At 37.3% G+C, this 21,857-nt stretch overlaps 1 pseudogene; it reads right to left on the bottom strand.

The window, feature by feature from the left end:
* Positions 1-7,976: 7,976 nt before the first annotated feature.
* On the bottom strand, positions 7,977-9,088 carry LOC138839924 (melanoma-associated antigen B2-like; annotated as a pseudogene).
* Positions 9,089-21,857: the final 12,769 nt, after the last annotated feature.

Genomic DNA, 21,857 nt, shown 5'->3' with positions numbered 1-21,857 from the left:
AGTAAGGAAGGGATAATGTTCATGATGGCTTACAACAGAATTAGATAAACTATTGTCTTTTACTGGGCACCAGTGGCTCACACCTGTAATCCTAGCTACTCAGGAGCCTGAAAAATGAAGACTGGTTTTTGAAATGAGCCTAAGCAGGAAAGCCCATGAGACTCTCATCTCCAATTAATCACCAAAAAGCAAAAAGCAGAGCTGTGACTCTAGGGCTATAGCACTAGCTTTGAGCACAAAAGCTCATGTACAGCAAACACACTTTGAGTTCAAGTCCCAAGACTTGCAAATAAATGTTTTATTCAAAACATAATACAGATATTATACCACATTTTAATGCACACATATGTATATTTTTGTAACAAGCTAAATGTAGTATTGGTCAGCACTAAGTAAATGTCTTGAATATGTTTAATTATGTTAAGCCTATAACTACATGTAATAATTGGTAATCATTTCATCAAACTTATCTTGAATTTATTTGGGGTTGCCAAGAAGGCAATTTAGGCTGCACAGAACAGTTGGAATTCAATTTGTGAAATAGCCACTTCTTTGAGCAAATTTCTTCTGTGTAGCACTCTCAGGAGTAGGTAAATGATGGTGCATGTGTTAAGATGCAAAAGTAATTACTTCATCCAACAGAATGAAAATGTTTCCCTAGCTCTGCAGAACTGCATTTTAAATGAATCCAAAGAGCTTTCCTTTGGAAAATACAAAGAACTTTTCCTAAATGTCTCTCATGATCGCTAAAGGTTGGATCCTGGGACTATTTCCATACACCCTCATGAAAGTTTTACGCACTTTCTACACAGTCAAATGTTGATTTAACAAGTTAACAATTGAAATCTTTTGACTGACCTCTACGAAATCTTCAAAATATTGGGGATGATTCAATTGGTTGGGTTTCAGAAATACACAAAATAAAGTCTGGATAATGAGATAGGCAAACAGTTAAGTCTGTCCAACAGATTTATTTGTAAGCAATCAAATACTCAGTTACTACTTGTAGAGAACCCCCTTGAAACAAATGATGCAGAAGACATGGCATCATAGAGGATTTATAACATTTGTAGTCCCACTTTATTTGCTTTTATTTCTCTTTTGAAAGATATATGCCTGGGGTTGGAGGCATTGCTCAGTTGGTAGAGCCCTATCCAGAGAGCAAAAGTGTCAGATGCTGAGTTCATGTACTGATCAGGAAAAACAAAAGGAAAAAAGGAAGGAAGGAAGGAAGGAAGGAAGGAAGGAAGGAAGGAAGGAAGGAAGGAAGGAAGGAAGGAAGGAAGGAAGGAAGGAAGGAGGGAGGGAGGGAGGAAAGGAAGGAAGGAGGGAGGGAGGGAGGGAAGGAAGGAAGGAAAATAACATAGGAGGGTGAGTAGCCCAATACTTATCATCACATATTACAAAAATCATATACAGAAGATAACCTGAAGCCGGCTGCTCGGTGCTCATGCCTCTAAACCTACCTACTCAAGAGGCTGGGATCTGAGGATTATGGTTCAAAGACAGTACAGGCAGGAAAATCTGTGAGACTATTAACTCCCATTAAAGATCAAAAAAGCTAGAAATGGAGCTCTGCTCCAAGTAGCAGAGTGCTAGCCTTGAGGACAAAAGCTTAAGGACAGGACCCAGGCACTGAGTTCAAACCCTAGCACGGGCACACACTAAAGATTTTCTGAGTTCTTCTAATTGAAAAAAATCTGCATTAATAAATTAACATTTCTGAAACCTCCATACTGCTTTCCAAAGTGGTTGAATACGTTTACACTCTCACCAACGATGTAGTAATGTAATGTTCCCTTCTGTCCACATAGAGCTCCCCTATGACCCAGCACTCCCACTTTGGTGCAATTACCCAAATGATCACAAACAAGACCATAGAAAGCTAGCAGCACAACTATGTTTATTGCAGCATTACTTACCATAGCTAAGATATGGAACCAACCCAGATGTCCTTCAGTAGATGAATGGATCAAGAAAATGTGGTATATATACACAATGGAATTCTATGCCTCCATCAGAAAGATTGACATTGCCCCATGTCTTAGGAAATGGAAAGACTTGGAAAAATTATATTAAGTGAAGTAAGTCAGGCCCAAAGAAACATAGGTCCTATGGTTTCCTTATTTGCAATAACTAGTATATGCCTGAGTCAAGCAGAAAAGGTCAGATAAGTTGATGTTAGGGGAATGAACCCCAAGATAAGTATTAAAATGTTTTTTTTCTTTCATACAATTGTTTCTAACATATTTATAAAATGATTTCTATGTTGGTTTGTATGTCCCTCCCCCACAGTATAACCCCTGCTTTCACTGTATCTGATGTTGGTATAATTTGCGGAGGGGAAGGGAAAAAACAAATTGTTTAACTAGGGATACAATTGGACCCATTGCATCAATGAGATGTACAAGTGGCTATGTCGAAAAACGAATTTTACAACTTTGGTGGGAGGGGGAGGATCAGGTGAGGGGTGGGGGGCAGTATGGGAAGGGATGGGAAGGGGAAACAAAGAGGAGGCAACAATGCTTGATAAGAAATGTACTCATTATCTTGCCCATGGAATTGTAACCACTCTGTATGGTATTCTCACAATAAAAAATTAATTAATTAACTTTTCTTTTTTGACTTATCTTTACATGACATCAAATATTCCAATTCTGAGTGCAATATGTGTTTATAAGGTATGCATTTTCTTTGTACTCTACACTTAGGAAATGTAGCCAAGTACTGAAGCTTTTAATTAGCTTATTTTAGCTTATTTGAAACTAATCCTCTCTTTGAACCCTGTTTTTCCAAAGTTCCCATTTACTTCTTTCAACCCTGTAAATATGTCTACCTTAATTTTTTTACATCTTTCCAAAATTAATTTTGGCATCTCATTGAAAATATGATTGGGACAAAGGATAGTGCACAAGAGCATATAAACTCAGAATGTGGAAAATCTGAATGTGGTAATTGCAAAGAGAAAAATGTGTGATTCACTCTTACTCTTCATTTCATATTCTCCTGAAGGACATTGATAGAAATTAATGCTTCCTGTCACAGAGAAAAATCCTTGCATAAAAATGATTCTTCAGAATTATGTGCAGTCTGATTTGTTGCAGTCTCTAGTATTCATTTCTCCTTGACCTCTCTCATATGTTTCTTTGGCTTTTTTTTCTCTGCCATGTTAAGGATAGACCCAAAGACCTCACACATGATAGGAAAGTGTGAGATACACTCCCAGACCTATTTTTTTAATTGCTACTAAAGTATTTGAGAACATGCCAAATTTTTGGCATTTGTTTCTACTATTCTGCTTCCATAATGAACCATTGTGTAGCTAATTTTCCTTTGGTTCAGAATGCTTCTACAACCCGGTTATCTTATTGTCATGATTATAAAATTTAGATTTTTCCTTCCAGGGCTTTACTTTTTTCCTCCTTTAGAGTAGAATGACAGGAAATCAAGTAGAAATGTATGCTTAAATTTATTTTATGTTGCTTGACTGAAAGCTTAATATACATTTCTTCTACTCTCTCACTTTTCTGTTAAATGAAAACCAAGAATAATACCCTAATATTCTTACAAACCTCTAAGTCATACATTCTCTGTGTGTGTGTGTGTGTGAGAGAGAGAGAGAGAGAGAGAGAGAGAGAGAGAGAGAGAGAGAGAGAGAGAGAGAGAAGAGAGAGAGAGAGAGAGAGAGAGAGAGAGAGAGAGAGAGAGAGAGTGTCTTGGGGCTTGAACTCAGAGCTTGGGCATTATTGCTGACCATTTTTACTCAAGGCTACTGCTCTATTACCTGAATAGCCACAGCTGCCTTTATGGATTTTTTTATTTTTGGTGCTTGATTAGAGATAGGAATCTCATGGACTTTCCTGGCCAAGTTGTCTTCAAACCATAATCCTCAGATCTTAGACTCCTCAGTAACTATTATTATAGGTGTGAGCCACTCCCCTGCAGCTATAATCTAATTTTTAAAAAGATAAAATATGATGTTGACATGAATATAAATATATACATATATAAATGTGTATATATTTACATATGTATGATTTTAATTTCTGATGTTAAAAATATTCAGCCAGATGTGTTGTTGCATGCTTATCATCCCAGTACTGAAGAAACTGAGGCAGGAATTTTGACAGTTAAAAATAATGTTAAAAAATAGCAAGATGTGTTGTTGCATGCTTATCATCCCAGTACTGAAGAAACTGAGGCAGGAATTTTGATAGTTAAAAATAATGTTAAAAAATAGCAAGATGCCAGTAGTTCATGCCTGTAATCTTAACTACTCAAGGGGTTGATACCTGAGAACCATGGTTCAAAGCCAGTAAAGTCTAAGAGACTTTTATCTCCAATTAACCACCAAAAATAAAGCTGAAAGTGGATCTATGGCTCAAGTGGTAGAGAGCTAGCCTTGAACAAAATAGCTTAGGGATAGCTTCCTGGCCCTTAGTTCAAACCCCAGAACTGGCAGAAAGAAACAAAAGAAAAGAAAGAAAGAAAGAAAGAAAGAAAGAAAGAAAGAAAGAAAGAAAGAAAGAAAGAAAGAAAGAAAGAAAGAAAGAGAGAGAGAAAGAAAGAAAGAAAGAAAGAAAGAAAGAAAGAAAGAAAGAAAGAAAGAAAGAAAAAAAGAAAGAAAGAAAGAAAGAGAAAGAAAGAAAGAAAGGAAGAAAGAAAGAAAGAAAGGAAGAAAGAAAGAAAGGAAGAAAGAAAGAAAGGGGCTGGGAAGGTGGCTCAGTGGTAGAGTGCTTGCCTTGCATGCATGAGGCCCTGGGTCGATTCCTCAGCACCACATAAACAAAAAGAAAAAAGCCGGAAGTGGCGCAGTGGCTCAAGTGGTAGAGTGCTGGCCTTGAGCTGAAGAGCTGAGGGACAGCGCCCAGGCCCAGAGTTCAGGCCCCATGACCGGACCCCCAAAAAAAAGGAAGGAAGGAAGGAAGGAGAGAGAGAGAAAGAGAGAGAGAGAGAGAAAGAGAGAGAGAGAGAGAAAGAGAGGGAGAGAGAGAGAAAGAAAGAAAGAAAGAAAGAAAGAAAGAAAGAAAGAAAGAAAGAAAGAAAGAAAGAAAGAAAGAAAGAAAGGAGAGAAAAGAAGAAGAGAAAGGAAGAAGAGAAAAGGAGGAAGGAAGGAACGAATGAAGGAAGGAAAAAAGGAAAGAAACAAGGAAGAAAGGAAAACAGTATGAAGATCATTATTGTCTGTATGACATTAAGAAGGTTTATTTATGATAAAGTTTAAACAATCACTCTTTTGGAAAAATGAGTATCAGTAATGAATTGCAAGTGAAAAAGACAGCTGTTGGATAAACATAGGACAGACTAAGAATGTCTTAAGTGTACTACCAAAGCAAATACCTCCTCCCTCAAACAATATAGTATCAGGAAATTATACATCATGTGATATAAAGTTCCCTCCACCTTAATTATTATGGGAATTGTTCGATGGTTTTGGAAACCTATGCCTATAATCCTATTTATCTTGTTATGTTTCTCTAGTTTGCTAATGGCATGTTGATAGTGTAGGTTTTAGTCACTTGGTAATTGGGAGCACTTAGGTGCTTATATCCTCAAATACATTAATCCACCTCTGAACAAACCATCAGTTTGAACTCTGTATATTCAGTGAACTAAATTCCAGAGAAAAATAGACCTGTTAATGGAGTACTCTACACTTAGGAAATAATACTCTACCCTGGGGAAGCTGAAGCATAAAGCACAGAGCCCAGGACAGTTGTGATGCCATCAGACACAAAACATGCTAATGTTTACCTGCCTTTCACCAGCCAAACTTAGCCTCTTACGTAACTTCTGTTATAATACTTTCTGTAGGGAAGAGGCTGAGCCAAATGATTTTGGAAGCACCTAATTGTTAAAGGCTTGATGACACTGACTTCATAGGCAATAATGTCAAGCAATCTCTCTTTTCTACATTTTACTTTTTTTGGGTAGGTGGATGGGGACAGATTTTTCTGTGTAATTCAAATTGGCCTCAAATTCACTTGGTAGCCCAGCTTGGCCCTGAGGTCATTACATAGCTCAGACTAGACTCAAATTTACATATCTGTCTTGGCCTCTTTATTCATATCTCATGTTTATGTTGCTGTTTTCATTGCTTATTCCAAAACAGTATTTTGTGTTTGAAGTCCTAAACTCACCACCAGAAATATATACTGAAATAATGGGCAGAAACTAAGTGACATGGGAGCTGCCTCAAGTTGGAGGAGTGTAACAGTGTAGACTCACAGTGTAGGAATTCCCATTCAGCATTAAATCCAGTTCTGTCATTTACCTGGCTGTGATCTTGAGAAAGCAAAGTTCTTTGTCTTCAAAGTGACTCATAAATGACAGAGGACTTAGGTCAATCACCTGGCACAAACTGAGCCTTCAAAAAATAGCAGTTACTACTAAAAATAATTATGACCCAAGATTATAACAACCTTCCTTTACAGAATTTAAGTTTCAAAATATCTTAGAAAATATTTAAGGCTAAAGATGTAGATCAATGCTGCTTAGCAAGTAAAACTGTGTAGGGTTTCCCAATCACAGCATGTTATTTCATTTGGGTATGCGATTGTTCTTCTCCAGCTCTGTAACTCAGAAACTAGTTTTGCATAAAGGACCAATCTAAATGCCCTTCTATCTGAACTATGATTCTTCCATTCTTTCATTGTCCCTGAAAATTGAGCCCTCCATTAGGAGATTTAGAAATTACACTCCAAGCTACCTGATTAAAATGTCCTTTTAATGAAGTAGAATATTGTATTGGTACACCAGCCCATGATATGAGTGACAGGTCAGTGGTTGCTTGGTATCTCAAGGGACTATCTCCTTCATTTCTCAGACCCTCCCTGAACAACATATGACTGGTTGGTGCACATATATTTACCTGTACTGGCAGAAGGGCACAGACTTCTTACATTCCTGACCTAGGTAAGGATCTCTTGCTTGTAATTTCATAGTTCCAAAGGAACTGTTAAGATTTTGGATGACTGCTGGTGTTTCATGCCTATAATCCTAGCTACTAAGGAGCCTGAAATCTGAGGATTGGGGTTCAAAGTCATCCTTGGCAGGAAGGTCTGTGAGTAAGGTCTTATCTCCAAGTAACTCTGGAAGTAGAGCTGTTGCTCAATTTGTAGAACACTAGCCTTGAGCACAAACGCTCAGGGACAGAGAGCATCTAGGCCCTGAGTACAAGCTCCAGGACTAGCAAAAGAAATTGTTTCCTTTTACAGGTTAAGTTCCTAAGGGAGTGGCATTATCAGAGGGCCCTTTCTCACTATGCCAGAGCCCCATCTAACCCAACTTAAAGCTTCACTTAATTACTTTACTCTGACAGAAATGCAATGTCCTAATTTACCCTTGGCTTCCATCTGAATCCTGTTTTCTTGTACTTTCTGCATTACATACTACTTCACTATCTTGCTTGTAATATCACAACTACTGGACTCTAAAGCTTATGGGGAGTGGTTGGATCTTCTCTTCCTTACCATTACAAGTTCTGATGGAGGCTTCCAAAAAGGAGATGCTTTTGACAGAAAATAATGAAATAACAAAAACTGAAAAAAGTTTAATTTTTACAGCTTAACTTTTATTGCTTGAATAAAGTAAACTGAATTCAATTTTTTAGTATTAGTCAAAGAGCAGAAAGAACACAGCCAAGTATGAATTTACCAAGTTGTTTTTGTTTTAACATTTTTCAGTTATTTTCCAATGCATTTCTTTTACATGTTCACAAAAATCTTTGTGTCCAATGCCATTTTACCTTATGTTTTAGTAACAAGAAAGTGTTTTAAACTAACAAAGCTATTAAACTTAGTAACAGCAATAAACATGTCATGCATAATGTTTAACAGACTGTATTGCATAGCCATTTTTAACGAATCCTTGCAAAATAACATACAATGTAATCATGATATAACAAGAAAGCATATGTTTTGTTCTCTCCGGGAAACACTACTTTGCCCCACATTGAACATTCCACCTAAGACCCACTAAAAGTGGAAAGAACATTGGGAAGGATGCCTGTGGCCAGGGTCAAAGGGCAAGGGGTTGCCAGTGCTTCCAGAAACTGCGGTTCTAGCTCTGTCTTCTTGATCTCTCAAAGCTTCTGGATACAGCTGTGGGAAGGCCTTGGGGATCGTACCACTGATCTTGGCCAAAACTTCCAATACTTTCATCTTGGTAGTTTCAGCATGGGCTCTGAAACCCCAAATGTATTCATAGCTGGGAGGACTACTACCAGGTATCCGGCGGTGTTCCAGGTACCCATCCTGCACCAAATCTTTGGTGATGAGCCTTTGGGGCTCTCCAAAGAGTGTATGTTTCTTCCCAGAAGGTATTCCTTGTGCATTCAGGAAATCCCAGATTTCTTCCTCCGTGGCACGGTTTCCCCTCATAAAGATCACCCCCCAGGAGACTCATCACCAGACCTGTCTTGGGAAACCCCTTATTTACACTCAGACTACACTCACTACAGAGGCCCAGCTTGTTGACGAGGGCATAGGAGTGTGTCTGAGTGTGAATTTCCTGCAACTCAACACCAAATACAAGTTCCAGGTGCTCTGATGCACTCTTGAAGATCTCAGAGAAGTGCACTTGAAATTTTTTTTGACTACCTTCATCATATCTGCCTGTGTAACACACTCCTTTGATTTAAACTTCTCCAGCAGGAACTGCACCAATACATTTTTCTTCCAGTTGATATACTCTCCAGTGGAGGTTTCTAGCTGGCATGTTCTGGAACATCTCTTATGTGCACCTTTATTAGGATCTTCAGCACATGCATTAAGTCCTTCAGCCCCTGCATTAGAACCCTCAGCCCCTGCATCAGAACCATCAGCATCTACAATGGGACCCTCAGCCCACCCCCCTCAGAGCTTACAGGAACAGCCTCTTCAACAGAAGGACCAATGGGATCAGCAACCTGAGACTGCTGGGGAGAGCAAACAGCAGGTGAACTGAGGGAAGCATCCTCATCAACAAGAGAAGCTGATGCAGACTCCACCTTCTCAGCAGTGGGCTGCACATCCTGGCTCTAGTTATCACTGCGTGTCTGCTGATGCTTAGCAAGGGAGCATTGCTTACTCTTCTGACCCCGTGGCATGATGGAAACCTGAAACAGCAAAAACCAACAGAGGAGGAATGGAACTTGTGAGTACCATAATCAGGAGAAATTATCTTATTTATAGCCTAGTCCATCTTGGCCTTTTTGTTCCCCCCAGGGCGCTGCCCTGCTTACCCACCAGGCTTCTTCTCTCCTTCTCCTGGTCAGTCTAAGTCCAGAGAATCCTGTGGAGCAAGTTTGAAAATCTTTTTTTTTCATGTTCAGAACATTGTTTCTAGTCTATTTTTATTCTTCATATTGTTCTTTTTTATTGTGAGAATACCATACAAAGAGGTTACAATTACATGGGCAAGATAATGAGTACATTTCTTATCAAGCATTGTTGCCTCCTCTTTGTTTCCCCTTCCCATCCCTTCTCATCCTCCCCCCACCCCCCACCAAAGTTGTAAAGTTCGTTTTCGACCTAACAACTTGTACATCTCATTGTTGCAATGGGTCCACCTGTATCCCTAGTTAAACGATTTGTTTTTTGAAAATCTTAATTCCTATTGTTTCACAATCAAGACCATTGTTGACAAAGCATAAACCCATCCCTTTCTCTCTCTCTCTCTCTCTCTCTCTCTCTCTCTCGTTCTCTCTCCTCTGCTATGAAAACATTAACAGCTTCCTAGTACAAGCAGGATTTCTCAATTTCCATTTCATTTGCTTTGGATCTTGCAAGGTTTCATAGCATTCATTCATCTGAGTCTTGAGATTTGCTCCTCAGTTGATGGAGTTCACCTGCCTTCCTTGTGTGACCCCCCCCCCAACATGGAAGAAAATGGTCTTCTGGCCTAACAGCCAAGTCTGAGAACTGGAGGACCATTGTTAGGATGGTGCTGGGTGGGATTAGATGGGGCCAGGGCATGACCAATGTGTTTAGGATGGAGGGCACCCAACCTTTAATTTTAACTCAGGTCACCCACCAAGTTCCCTCCCTTTGCCCCCAACCACACCTGGAAGATGTCTCTCTTACCTGACTTGAGGCCACACCTTTCACACCTATAATATCTCTCCAGCAGTTGGGAAAATGGTGTAAGAACGCAAGCCAGACTCCTTCACTTCCGGGAATCTGGGCCTTGGTGGATGAGTCTATCAGGTGCGGTGATCAGGGGGACAATTCCTGGAGAATTCTTTCGTTAACTTTGATTCGGCACTGGATCTTCTCCTCACTTTTGAGGTGAGTCAAGATAGTCTCTGAGAGTCCTAAATAATAAGTATGGTGGACACTGAGCTGAGTAGCAGTGGCTGAGACCTTCCAAGAAAGTACCAGCACCCCTCCGTTATTGGGATCCTCCATGCTCAGTGTTTCACCCTGTTAGGTGTAAGGTATATGTTTATATGTTTTATAATTGGGGCTTGAACTCAGGGTCTTGCACTCTTACCTGGCTTTTATGTACAGGGTAGGCAATCTACCACTGGAGCTATAACTCAACTTCCAGCTTGTTTTCTGCAGGGGCTGGCTTTATACCCAATTGTCCATTTCAGGGGAAGTGGAGCTGTGGCTCAAATACTTGAGCACTGGCCTTGACAGCACCCAGGCAAGGAGTTCAAGCCCCAGGACCGGCACAAAACAACAACAAAAATCTAGCTGACTGTTGTTTATTGGAGATACACTTTAAATTTAAATATACAAATGAGTTGGGGAAAAAACAAACAGCTAGTAAAACAAAACAAACCAAAAAATCCCTCATTACTCAGATCTTAGCCTCCTGAGTAGCTAACTAGGTGTGAATCACCAGTGCCAACCAGTTTTTCTTCTTGTTTTTATACCAGTCTTAGAGCTTGAACACAGGACCTGTGTAATCACTGTCCCTCAGCTCTTTTGCTCAAGGGTGGTATTCTACCACTTGAATTACAGCTCCATTTCTTGAATTTGGAGGTTACTTGGAGATGAGTCTCAAAAGACTTTCCCACCTGGGCTGGCTTTGAACCTTGGTCCTCAGGTCTCAGCTTCTTAAGTAGCTACGGTCACAAGTTGAGCCACTGGCACACAGTGTTACTCACTTTTGAAATAAAGGCCTCTTACTTTCTAGTCAAATCTACCACTTAAGCCATGCCCCCAACATTTTTTTCCGCAGTAACTAATTTAATTAAATTAATTGAACTAGGGCCCTGGGCACTATCTGTGAGCTTTTTGACTCAAGGCTTAATGTGTTATCACTTGAGCCACAGCTCCACTTACCACTTTGTTTTTAGAAGTTTATTGGAGATAAGAGTCTCTTGGACCTTCCTGCTTGTGCTGGCTTTGTACTGTGATCCTCAGATCTCAGCTTCCTGAGTAGCTAGGATTAAAGTTGTGAGTCACTGGCACCCAGCTTTTATTTTTTTTTGCTTAACTTTAAAAAGCATTGTATATTTTATGTTTTCTTATTTCACACTTTTTCCACATTCCACATTTTCAGCTTTTCATTTTTCTAAAAGCAATTATCTCAAAAAAAAACAATAAAACTCATTCCACCACAAAAAAGCCAATTATATCCAAATAGTTATACAGAGGGTTTTCAGGTAGAATCTCCTGCTTTTGTGCAGGATGGCTTGAAACAGTAATATAGATACCTCCAAATTAGCTGATATTACAGACATGTACCACTAAACTCGAGCCTACTATGACTTCTTGCAGGTGCCTGGAAACCTCCTTGACAATGACCTGGTTAGATCCAAGACCTCAATTCCCTAAGTCTGATATAAAATGCTGACTGAAGGAGTCATTTGTCTACTAATACCTGTTTGCTGAAGGTAAGTCAGTGCTAAAAGGAAAGGAGACTGTGAGCCGTGTCTCTTTTGAGGTGAAGATCCCTACTTTCCTCACTTCACTTCCTCCTACTGACTGCCACCATTTTCTGGTGGGAAATCAAACCATTCCTCTATTTATGGCCTACAAAACCCATAAGATGTGAGGAGGTTCCTTAGAATGAAATCCATGTTAGGTCCTCTGTTGGCTGACATCAGTGTCTGTATTCAAAATTTCAAGGGATAAACTTCTACTCTTTATTACTCACTGTGATATTTGATATAGTAATTTAATCTTAATGCCTGATTAAGATGCTAAGGCCCATCTTCTTTCAGTAAAGAAGAATCAGAATGTTATAGATTTCCTGGATTCATATTTTCTCATCAAACTAAAACATGAGCTGTACTAATATTACCCCATGTTAAGTGCAGGGGTCGCTCTCAGATTCCTTCAGTGACATAGTAACAAATACATTGTCCCAAAGCACAGTAGAAAAATCAGAGATAAAATGTGTGTGTGTGTGTGTGTGTGTGTGTGTGTGTGTGTGTGTGTGTGTGTGTGTGAGTGAGTGTCTATGTGTTGAGGCTTGAACTAAGGTCTTTGAGCTCTTACAAAACTTTTTCTTCAGTGGCTGGTGCTTTACCACTTGAGCTATACCTCCAATTTCAGCTTTCTGCTGGTTAATTGGAGTCTCTCAGATTTGTGTACCCAGGCTGGCTTCAAACCTCAAAAATAAGACCTCAGCCACTGGAGGATCAGAGGCCAAACTTTAAATCTTGTCCTCTAGTCAATTGTATCACTTATCATAATTGTAAGCCACAGGCCTGCCTCCACTTGACACATCCCTTGGTGACTTTATTACATTTTTTATGGGACTAGGGGCTGAACTCAGGGCTTTGTTCCTAGGCAAGTGCTCTACTACTTGAATTAGGTCCCTAGCTGTTTTTACTTCAGTTATTTTGGGGATAGCATCTTGCACTTTTTGTCCAGGCTGGCCTGAATCAGATCCTCTGTTTCTCATATATATATGAGAAATATATATATATACATATATCTTAAGAAGACTATTGTGTACCACAATGCTTAGGTAATGGTTGAAATGAGGGCTCACTAATGATTTGCTCAGGCTTCCCTGTAACCTTCTCTTTCCATCTACTGAGTAGCTGTGAACCCAGGTGTGAGCTACCAAATCTGGTCATTCCTTAGTATTATTACTAATGTTGTTTAGTCCTTTAAATTTTTCCATGGCTATTTTCATTCATAGCATACAGCAGCCTTATTTTGCTTGTCATCTTCATAACTTTTGATAAGGTAATAAATATGTAAAAAAAGAATTAACATGTTGGCAGTATTTTCTTCTCTGACAAATAAACAATATTCATTAAGCATTTTAGTTTTCTCCATACATGAGTATTTGTTATTTATTTATTTATTTATTTGTTGGTTGGTTGGTTGTTGGTTGGTTTGTTGGTCATGGGGCTTGAACTCTGGGCCTGGGCACTGTCCCTCAGCTCTTCAGCTCAAAGCTAGCTTTCTACCACTTAAGCCATAGTGCCACTTCCAGTTTTCTGGTGGTTTATTGGAGATTAAAGTCTCCCAGACTTTCCTACCTGGGCTGGATTTGAACCACAATCTTCATATCTCAGCCTATTGAGTAGCTAGGATTACAGGCACGAGCTACTAGCACCTGTCTTCTGTTTGGTTTTATATAAGGTGTATGGTGAATATTGTGGCTGCTTTGTAAGTTATATCTCCCACTGTATGTTCCAAATAGATACTTATATGTTTGACTTAGCTTTCTCATTTTCCTGTAGTGATCTTTTATGTACCAGCTCTCTAAATTTTCTTACATACTGAAATATTTTTAGTACCAATTACTTTTTGTAGGCATGCATGTTTTCAATACTGTTATTATTGGTTCATACTAATTGTACAAAATGTTTAACTTTTATACAGGAATATAACATATTTTGATCATATTCATTTCCCTCTAACCTTTTATCCCCTAACATATCCCTAATAGTTCCTCTTTTAATTTTATGTTCTTTTTTCCCCTTTTCTATGTTCCACTTGAGAGAAAACAGCATTTATCTGTGTCTGGCTCATTTCACTTAGCATGATTATTTCCTATTTCATGTATTTTCTAGCAAATGAAAATATCTTCTTATTCTTTATGACTGAATAAAACTCTATTGTGTATATATACCCCATTTTCTTTATCCATTTATCTGTTTGTGGGAAGCTTAAGCTGATTCCTTAAATTGGCCATTGTGAATGTGTGGTGGTAAACATATCATGATATGTCAGTAACTCTAATGTAAACTGACTTGGATTCCTTTCTCTTCTTCTCCTCCTCCCTCCCCCATCTTCCCCTTTCCACTCCCTTTCCCTGTCCCCTTTCCTCTCCCACACCTCATCCTTCTCTTTTTCCTTGGTGCATGAACTCGGCACCTGGGCACTGTCTTTGAGCTTTTTGACTCTAGGCTAGTAGTCTTGAGCCAAAGCTCTATTTTCAGCTTTTTTGGTAGTTAATTGGAGATTAACTACCAAACTTCAGCCTGGGCTGGATTTGAATCATGATCCTAAGATCTCAGACTTCTAAGTAGCTACGATTATAGGCCTGAACCACTGGCACCCAGCTCTTTTCCTTTCTTTTATATTTACATCTTATTGATATATGTTAATTATACAAAGGGGTGTCATTGTGATATCTCCACACATTTCTCCTTTCCCCCTTAACTTTACAAATAATTTTAGTTGAAGCTTTCATTATTCTGTTTTATTAAATGCACATAAAGTACTTTGACCATTTTACTACTCCCTCATACTCTGTCCTTGTACTTTCCTCCTCCAATTTTGATTCTTTGGGGTATATATCCCTAAATCATAGAACTGGATAATGTTGAAGTTGTATGTTTTAGTTTTCTTAAAGAATATCTATAGTGATTTTCATAGTGATATTCTACTTTGCATTCCTGTGAACCGTATATGACAGTTCCTTTTCCCATATATACTTGACAGAATCTTTTTGGTTTTTTGAATGATAACCATTCTAATTGTGGTGAGATGTAATCTTAGTGTTACTTTGATTTACATTTTGTTATGGTGAAAGAGGCTGGGCTTTTCATACATTTATTAGCCATTTTCCTTTTTCTCTTAAGAAGTGTCTGCTCAGTTTTTCTGCTACCTATTGATTGGATTGTTTGCTCTTTTGATGTTTTTTTAAAATTCTTTATACATTCTAGATATTTCTTCCTCTTTGGATGAATAGCACACAGAGGCTTTCTCTTTTCCTGTCTCTTTATTCTGCTTCATTTGCTCTGCAGGGTTTTAGTTTAATATAATCCTATTTGTCAGTTCTTATAATTTTCTGAGCTATTGGAGTTCTATTGAGATAGTCATTGCTTATAACCTGTATCTTAAAATATTGCCCCTATGTTTATTTTTATATATTTTCCTTTAGAAGCGTCCAGGTTTCAGATCTTACATTAACTTCTTTGATCCATTTTGAGTTGAATTTTTCACACAGTGAGAAATGGGGATGTAATTTTAATCTTCTGCATGTTAATCCAGTTTTCCCAGCATGATGTTAAATATCCAGTGTATGTTTTTGCCACCCTGGTTGAGTCAGTGAATGCACCAAATTATTTCTTTAACAAATTATGGGATCATAGTATAATGACTATTATCACTTTTTATTCTTACCCATTATTTATTTAGATATTCTTCTTATACTTGCATACTAGTTATGGTTTTCACCCAGTCAATTGTAGAATTGGGTCCCTATACCTCCATCATTCTTTGGACTTTATCTGAGATGCTCCTATTTTACACACTTAAAATGCTTATTCCATATTTTACCAAATGGAATACTGTAAGTTTGCTAAAAGTTATTGTCTTAAACTGACTCCAAAAGTCCTTAAAATGTTTTTTTAATATACTCCTGCACATGAACACATAGATACATCTTTTATGGTAGGAGTGAATTTCTAATGTAATATCTGAATTACTTCCATTGAATACAGCCTATTTTTCATTAATTTGCTGCTGCATCTGGTATGCTATGAAGTTATTTAAGATATTTTATCTTTGTATGAATCAACTAACTGCCTAAGCACAATGTTACAGAGGCATTTTCCTCTGTTCATTGTATCTGGAAAGGTGTCCCCAAGTGTTCCCCAGTCTTCTGGTATAACTTTGAACAGTTTACATGAGGTAATAACTTCTATTTTCTTCTGGATTAATATAGTAAGTTTCCAAACTTGGGTTCTCTTGGTACACTTTGATGGTGTCTTGAGTTTGGAGTACACATTCACTTTCTATTATATGTCTAGATATTATTTCTTTCTCTTTCTCCTTTTTTTGGTGCCAGTTTTAGGGTTTGAACTCAGGACCGGGCATTGTCCCTGAACTTCTTTTGCTCAATACTAGTGCTCTACCACTTCTGGCTTGTTTGGTAGCTTATACGAGTCTAATGGACTTCCCTTCCTGTCCTGTTTCAAGTCATCATCCACAGGTCTTAGCCTCCTGAATAGCTAGGATTACAGGCATAAGCTACCAGCACCCAGCTAAAAATCAATGTTTCATTATGGATTGTTTTACTTATATATATTTTGTTAAATAATTGTCCATTTTATTTTAGGTTCTATATTTATAGGTATGATACTTACAATAAAATCCTCTTAGAAAAATTCTCTCATAGTTACAGTACTACAGAAATAAAATAAGATTTATACTTTCACAATGAATTTATCCTTCTCAAAACTGTAATGTCTGCATAATACAAAGACATTTTATGACTACAGATTATTACTTATAAAGAATTTATACCAGTATGTAGATCACTAGTTTAACTTTTTTCCTCACATTTTTGTGTGCCGGTTGAAATGAACCCTAAGATAAGTATTCAAATGTTTTTCCTTTTATGAAATTGTTTCTAACATATTTATAAGATGATTTCTATGTTGCTTTGTATGTCCCTCACCCATGGTATAACCCCTGCTCTCACTGTATTTGATGTTGGTATAATTTGTGGAGGGAAAGGGAAAAAACAAATTGTTTAAATAGGGATCAGGTGGACCCATTGAAACAATGAGATGTACAAGTCGTTATGTTGAAAAACAAACCTCACAACTTTGGTGGGGGAGGGAGAGGAGGGGGGGAAGGAGGGAGCAGGGGGAGGAGATGGGAAGGGATGGGAAGGGGAAACAAAGGAGGAGGCAATAATGCTTGATAAGAAATGTACTCATTACCTTGCCCATGTAATTGTATCCCCTCTGTATGGTATTTTCATAATAATAATTTAAAAAATGAATCACTCTGATGAAAAAAAAACATAAGGCAATAATTGGCTAGAGGCATACCTCAAATGGAAGAAAGTGGAAAACCTTAAAAGGAATTACAATCAGTCTTTTCTAATGCTTTCTGTGTCCATGTGTAACAAAGAAAAAAATGGACATGTGGAACATATTTGTTGGAGCAGGTTCCGTTAGCAAAGGATTCTTTTGCTCTGTCCACAGTCCTCATTGAAACCCAAACACACTAGTTCTTGTTTATAGTCTGTCTCCAAGATATCAAAATATTACTCATTACTCAATTTAGCAAAAGAAAGAATCAGCAAAACGGAGCACTATGAAGTTTTATGGTCATGTTCTTGAATGTGTGTGTGTGTGTGTGTGTGTGTGTGTGTGTGTGTGTGAATGTTTGTGTGTGTGTGTGTGTGTGTGTGTGAGAGAGAGAGAGAGAGAGAGAGAGAGAGAGAGAGAGAGAGAGAGAGAGAGAGAGAGAGAGAGAGAGAGAGAGAGAGAGAGAGAGAGAGAGAGAGAGAGAGAGAGACCTTAGCTGGGACTTTGAATTTGATTTTCCAATGTAATATGTTTTATTTGCATTTGAAGCATGAAATGCACACACCCTCATTAATGATTTGTAACTTGTGTAAATCAAGTTTAATATTATTAAGTAGTCTTTCATATTCATCACTTTGCACTTGCATTCTTCTCTAAGTTTACCAGTAAAATGTCAATTTGATAACTTATTCACTTATTATCTCTGATTATAGAAGATTGAACTTCTCAGTGAGTCAAAACCTTTTATGCTTTTAGGATTACTTTTGCCATCATTGTCGTTGTTTTTGAAGCAGCTGGAAAAATAAAAGTGCTCATCAATCAATTTACCAATAAATACAAAAAGATGACTTTGTAGCCAGAAAAGGCCCATAATAATATTGCAACTAAAATCACTCAAATACTGTGACACCTGTTATGGTTCTTTCTAGAGCATTGGATAGATTGTTTGTACTTTATAGATTAGAAAAACATAATTGTGGATGCTTTGGTTATATTTGTATTAATAATTATGTGAAAATCTAAGGATTATATTAGTTGCATTGAATCAAAAGTATTTACTCTAGTGTTTCCTTTCTACTGATTTTAATTACTATTCCCCTCCTTTTTCTTACATCTATACAAGGATATATTAAATCTATACCATTATTAAATCATATTACTATTTTGCATTTCTAGTTATAGTCCAACCCATCAACAGCATATATATCTATATTTGATATGCAACATCATAGCAATGGAATTTTTGTATCATTCAACAATAATTGTTTGTTTGAGATAATGCCTTGATAATGTAGTACAGGTTGGCTTAGAACTCACAATCCGCATGTCTCTGTCTCCTCATAGTGGCACAATTATGTGCCACTATGCTTGGCTCAGCAATCACTTTTAGTTATTACTGAATGTATATTTGTTTACTGTACTTAATCAGTGCATAGTACACATGTTGTTTTATTCTTTACTCCTTGGAGATGGATTTTATTTTGCATAATATTTTGGCACCATCAATGCAGTAATGAGCATACATGCATGTCTATCTATAATGATCCACACTAATGCCTCTCAGATGTTTTTAGGATGGAATTGATATAATACATTAGATTTCATCTTCCAATTTACCCAGAATAATCCAATTCACACCAGTTGTCCTAGGACAGCTATGAAGTATCAGTTTGTACAATGAAATGTAAAATCATCCTAAGCATGGAATGGCTGCATAGTTAAGTAATTATTTCCAAAATGCTCTGCAGATAATCTCCAACTTTATACTTCTTGCAGAACATGAAGGTTTCTATTTCAATTCATCCTGTGAAGATTTAACATTAGCTGACTTTCAGACTTCTGATGGCTATAAGTGGTCCCTCTTTGCTATTTCAATTTGCATTTTGCTAATTGCTACTGAGATTTGATTGCACTTTTATTTACTTAGTTTCAGCCTTTTGGACTTCTCCAGTTGTGAATTAACTACTTATTGCCTTTGCTCATTTCATAGTCATTGTTTTACATAATTTAGATTTTAACCATATTTCATCTTAGGATGTCATAGATATCATTTGTTATTGTATTATTCATCTCTCACAATTGAGTATGATGTTCTTTTATGAAGAACATACTATAATTTTTCATATAATCAAGTTCACCAAAGTTTTGACCTATTTTCTTCTTTTTGCAATGTTATTTAAGAAATCGACACATAGTCCAAGGTTATAAGTTTATTGCCTATAATTTAGTGTATAATTAATTTTAGAATATTCAGATCTTTAATTCATCAGAAGATCACAAATAATAGTATGAGGTGCTGAATGAGCTTCCTTTTCTCTACATAATTGTCCTAGGTTTCTATAACCAACTAAAACTGCACATCAATGTGTGGTGGGCTCTTTTTAATATGCTTCTCTTTCTCTTTATCTCTCTCTCTCTCTTTCCCTCTCTCTCTGTGTGAGAAAGACAGAAAGAGATAGAGAGAGAAAAAAACATGGCTTTTGAGCTTTTTATTTCCTACCATTATTATATTTGTTCATTCATGCACCAATATCACATTGGTTTGTTTTGTACTAAATATGAGCTTGTGCATACCTGTTATATATACTGTGAAAACCTTTTGCTCCTTGAACTTGTTTTTTTGTTCCAGATGAAGTACTTATGTGCTTTTCAACATACATCCTGTATTGATTTTAGGTGCATTGAAGCTCCAGCTCTTTGTATAGGCACAGAATAGAAGATAATCTTGTTAAATTTTGTGGAACTCACTTTTTAGTGTGAATAGATTAGCTATTGATTTTGTTCCATTTTCTATGGAGATAATTATATCCTTGGAAAATATAATCATATTTTTCTTACTTCTTATTCTTTTTTCTACTTCTTGCACTGACTAGAACCTCTAATTTTATAACGAACAGAAGTGATGCCAGGATTTGTTTTTCCTACTTGAAATCTTAAAGTGATTAGGGTGGTACATGTTGTTGTCTCTTCCTTTCCTTGCTTCAGTATGAGTATTAAATGAATAGATGAGATTTAATTTTTGCTCTGGTGAGTCTGTATCATTTTGGTCATTGCTGTGTTTCAAGCAGCTGAATACTGAAGTCTTATTTTACCAATTGTTTTGAAAGTATTAAACCTATATTAATATTTCCTATATGTATCAGTTTCTAAGAAATAAATTCATAATTTTCAGCAAGACTTGTCAATATATCCATTCACTTTATATTTTTCAGTTTTTCATTTGTAATTTGAGGCTATATTTTGTGCATATATGTACATGTGTATGTAGATCCATAAATATATTTGCACTTGTTGTAGGTTCCCCATGCCTACTATCTTTTTATTATTGTTTATAGAATTTTCTATTTTCATAATTTGTTCATAATTAATTTCTATAAATGCCTAGCACTTATAGTTAATCTGGATTTATGTTTGTATGTCATATTAGTTATTAGTTTTACTCACTATAAGAAAGCTAAATTAATATCCACACACCCATGTGCTTCTCATATTTCATATATTGCTCTTTCTCCTCTGTGTGTTATCTTCCTTGTTTGTATTTAACACAAACCTTTGTTTTAACTTATACTAACATATCAGAAGGAAGAATAATTATATACATTTGTTCAGTATTCTGTTTTACCTAGCAGTCGGCATCATTTTTTTGTCAATACTGGGATTTGAACTCACTGCTTTACACTTCCTCAGCTGGAACTCTACCACTGAGACACACCTATATCCCTGTATTGTGCCTGTTATTTATTTTTTATCGGTTGTGGGGCTTGAACTCTGGGCCTGGGCACTGTCCCTCTGCTCTTAAGCTCAAGGGGAGCACTCTACCGCTTGACCTACAGCACCACTTCCAGTTTTCTAGTGGTTTATTGGAGATAAGAGTCTCATGGGGTTCTTGCCTGGGCTGGCTTTGAACCATGATCCTCAGATCTCAGCCTCTTGAGTAGCTAGGATTACAGGCATGAAGCACCAATGCCTGCCCTGTTATTTTGAGATAGGGTCTAACTTCCTGCCTGGGCTGTCATTAACTTAGTTTGGGCATTCTATCATTTCTAGGATGACAGACAGATGCCAGTATGACCAGCTTCACCTGTTTAGATGAAGTCACATGGACTTTTCTTTCCAGGCTGGCCTGAAACTATAATTCTCCCAATCACAGCTTTCCATATACCTAGGAGGACAGGCACATGCCACTTCACCCAGTTATTGGTTGAAAAGGGATCTTGCAAACTTTTTGCCCAGACTGGTTCTAAACTTATAAGCATGAGCCACAATACCTTACAGCTTATTTTTATATTTTGAATGCAGTTTCTCTACCTCCTATAACATTTAGTTTTTCTCTTCAGATTTCAAATATACAGATGTAAAATATCTACTCTGCCAAGCCTGGTGGATCACATCTGTCATTCCATATAATGAGGAAACAAATAAGGAAAATCATAGTATTGAGTAACTCAAACAAAATGTTAGCAACATCTCATCTCAACAAATACTTTTGGTAAATTGGCCTAAGTCTTTAATTCTACCTACACAACAAATATGTTGTGGACCAATTGGCCCAGGCAAAAATGCAAGATCTATCTGAGAAATAATTAAAGCAAAACTGTCAGGAGAAATGGCTAAGGGTATATAGCATACTTCCCTAGACAGCACAACAATCTGACTTTGGTTTTCTTTTTAACAATTTTTGATCCCTACT

This window comes from Dipodomys merriami, unplaced genomic scaffold (genome assembly GCF_024711535.1).
Source record: "Dipodomys merriami isolate MVZ:Mamm:240054 unplaced genomic scaffold, mDipMer1.0.p SCAF_3, whole genome shotgun sequence".
Taxonomy (NCBI): domain Eukaryota; kingdom Metazoa; phylum Chordata; class Mammalia; order Rodentia; family Heteromyidae; genus Dipodomys; species Dipodomys merriami.
The sequence above is the reverse complement of the archived record's forward strand: the minus strand, read 5'-3'. Positions and strand labels throughout refer to the sequence as shown.